The sequence below is a fragment of the Trichosurus vulpecula genome, chromosome 7, assembly GCF_011100635.1.
Source record: "Trichosurus vulpecula isolate mTriVul1 chromosome 7, mTriVul1.pri, whole genome shotgun sequence".
In the NCBI taxonomy this organism is placed as follows: Eukaryota; Metazoa; Chordata; class Mammalia; order Diprotodontia; family Phalangeridae; genus Trichosurus; species Trichosurus vulpecula.
In genome coordinates this window covers 16954377-16956650 of record NC_050579.1, presented here as the reverse complement: position 1 = coordinate 16956650, position 2274 = coordinate 16954377, and the positions used below count along the sequence as shown (strand labels likewise).

At 44.5% G+C, this 2274-nt stretch overlaps 1 pseudogene; it reads left to right on the top strand.

Annotated features, from left to right (window-relative positions):
• The first annotated feature begins 437 nt into the window (after positions 1 to 437).
• On the top strand, positions 438 to 1961 carry LOC118857439 (annotated as a pseudogene).
• Positions 1962 to 2274: the final 313 nt, after the last annotated feature.

Genomic DNA, 2274 nt, shown 5'->3' with positions numbered 1-2274 from the left:
TGTTTGACATTTATGGGTATAAAGGGCTTTACAGTCATTTAATTAATGGACTCCAACAAAGAGGTGATTTACTGGAAGACTTAGCAAAAGCATTTGTGGAAGCCTCAAAGGCCTTGCTATGAAATAATCTAGATAGCATGGCAGCATCCCAGCTCTGTCCAGCTCCATCCCTAATCCCGGTCATCCTGAGGGTGTTATCTGAAGTGCCTCTGGCCCTACTCTCCAGGATCTCAGAGAGGAGACAATGCAAACAACTCTGAGCAAACAATTAGGTACAAACAAGCAATGTACAGGAAAGATTGGAAATAACCAATAAGGGGAAGGCAGACCACGAATGAAGACAGACCCTGCTAACAAGTAATATATGTTCTTTTGGAAAGCTATCTACAGAAAGGTCTAAGGACTCCTGATTGACACCTGCCATTAGTCCATGCCAGATGTCCTCATCAGGTCAGGTCAACGTGGACCCTTTCACCCCAGAATCCTGCAGGAGGATGGTCTCTCAATCCAGTGGCTAGAGTAAAACAAGAGGAGAGCCTAAGGAACCTGACTTCTCTGAAGACAGGAGAGAGCAAGGGCGCCCAACAAGCACATTCATTCCATCCTTCCTTCCTCCAGTCTCCTCAGAGAGGTGTCATAAGAGAAAGCAACATGGTTTCCTGCCATGAAAAAAAATTCCTGGAGTTAGAAAAAATTGGGGTAGGGGCATTTGGTTCCACCTACAAGTATATCGAGAGGCGGGATGGATATATTTATGCTATGAAATGCTCAACAAGATGTTTGGGAGGATCCTCAAATGAAACCTCAACTTTGCAAGAAGTTTACATACATGCAATGCTTGGACAGTATCCCCATATTGTCCATTACTATTATGCATGGGCAGAGGATGACTATAATGATCATTCAGAATGAGAACCGCTATGGTGGGAGCTTGCAGGCCAATGTGTCTGAAAATGAGAAACTTGGCCCTACTAAGAGTCAGAATTCAAGAATATGCTCTAGCAAATTTCCATGGGGCTGAAGTATATCCTTCAGTCTGGCCTGATGCACCTGGATATCAAGCCTAGTAGCATCTCCATCTGTGAAAAGCAAGATGATGTCTCATATGTCTCACAAGAAGGAGAGAATGAAGATGACTGCTTCCTTTCTGCTAATGTGATGTGTCAAATTGGTGATCTGGGCCTCGCAACTTCAATCCAGATCTCCCAAGGAGAGGAGGGAGATAGTCGCTTCTTGGCCAATGAGATTTTACAAGAGAACTATTGATACCTGCCCAGAGTAGACATGTTTGCCCTTGGATTGACAATCGCTGGGGCTGCAGGGGCAAAGTCATCACCAGGCAGTGATGAGCCTTGGCATCACTTCTGCCAAGGCAACCTTTCAGCTATCCCACAGAAGCTCTCAGAAGACTTTCACAATTTGATTAAGTTTATGCTCCATCCTAAACCAGAAGGGAGACCAACAGTGGCAGCTTTGGCTAAGAACACAGTCCCTTAGACCTTTGAGTATAACCACAAAGCTACAGAAGGAGCTGGAAAGAGAAAAGTCCAAGACAACTGAGGTGGAGAGGGAACAAAAAGAAATTCAACTTGCCCAGAGCTACCAAGAAGATACCAGTCAATGTCCTACTGGATACCTTGGGTTCATTGCCAAAACTGGGTCAAGTAGCTCCAGTAGATTGGTGGGAGGGAAAACCAAAAGGTCACAGTTTCACCTTTGGGAAATCTGAGTAAGCATCTCGTCCTGTCCCCTTCCATACAACCCCTGGAAGAGCTCCATTTCATGCTAACCAACCCCACTTTGAAGGTATGGCTCTGGGAACATTCAGTGGCTCCTCAAAGCTGGATCTTGACACCAATTCCTGTGCTATAAAATGGAAAAGTGGCCAATAGGAATGACCGTGACTTCCCACTGCAAGTTCTCTTTCTGGGCTTTGTATCCTAGGTCTGGCTGTCCCCTAAAGGTATGTTGGCTTTTCAACCAGATACAGACTTGAAAAAATAATACTAATTGGTAGATATTTCTCTCTGGCTACCCTCACATCCCTAGATGCCACCATTTAGTGCATTTGAGCACAGAGTTTTTGGATTCTAAGAGATTAATGGAATGGTAAGATTTCCAGGCTGAGAGATGGTTGTTGTACCATTCCAAAAGGATCCTCAGAAGATATCATTTTGCCTAGAGAGAGATGGGATCTCTGCCTCGACTTTAGAAATACGGCTAATAAACTTTAGTAATGTCTGCTCCCAACAGAGAATTCCTAACGGGGTTGGA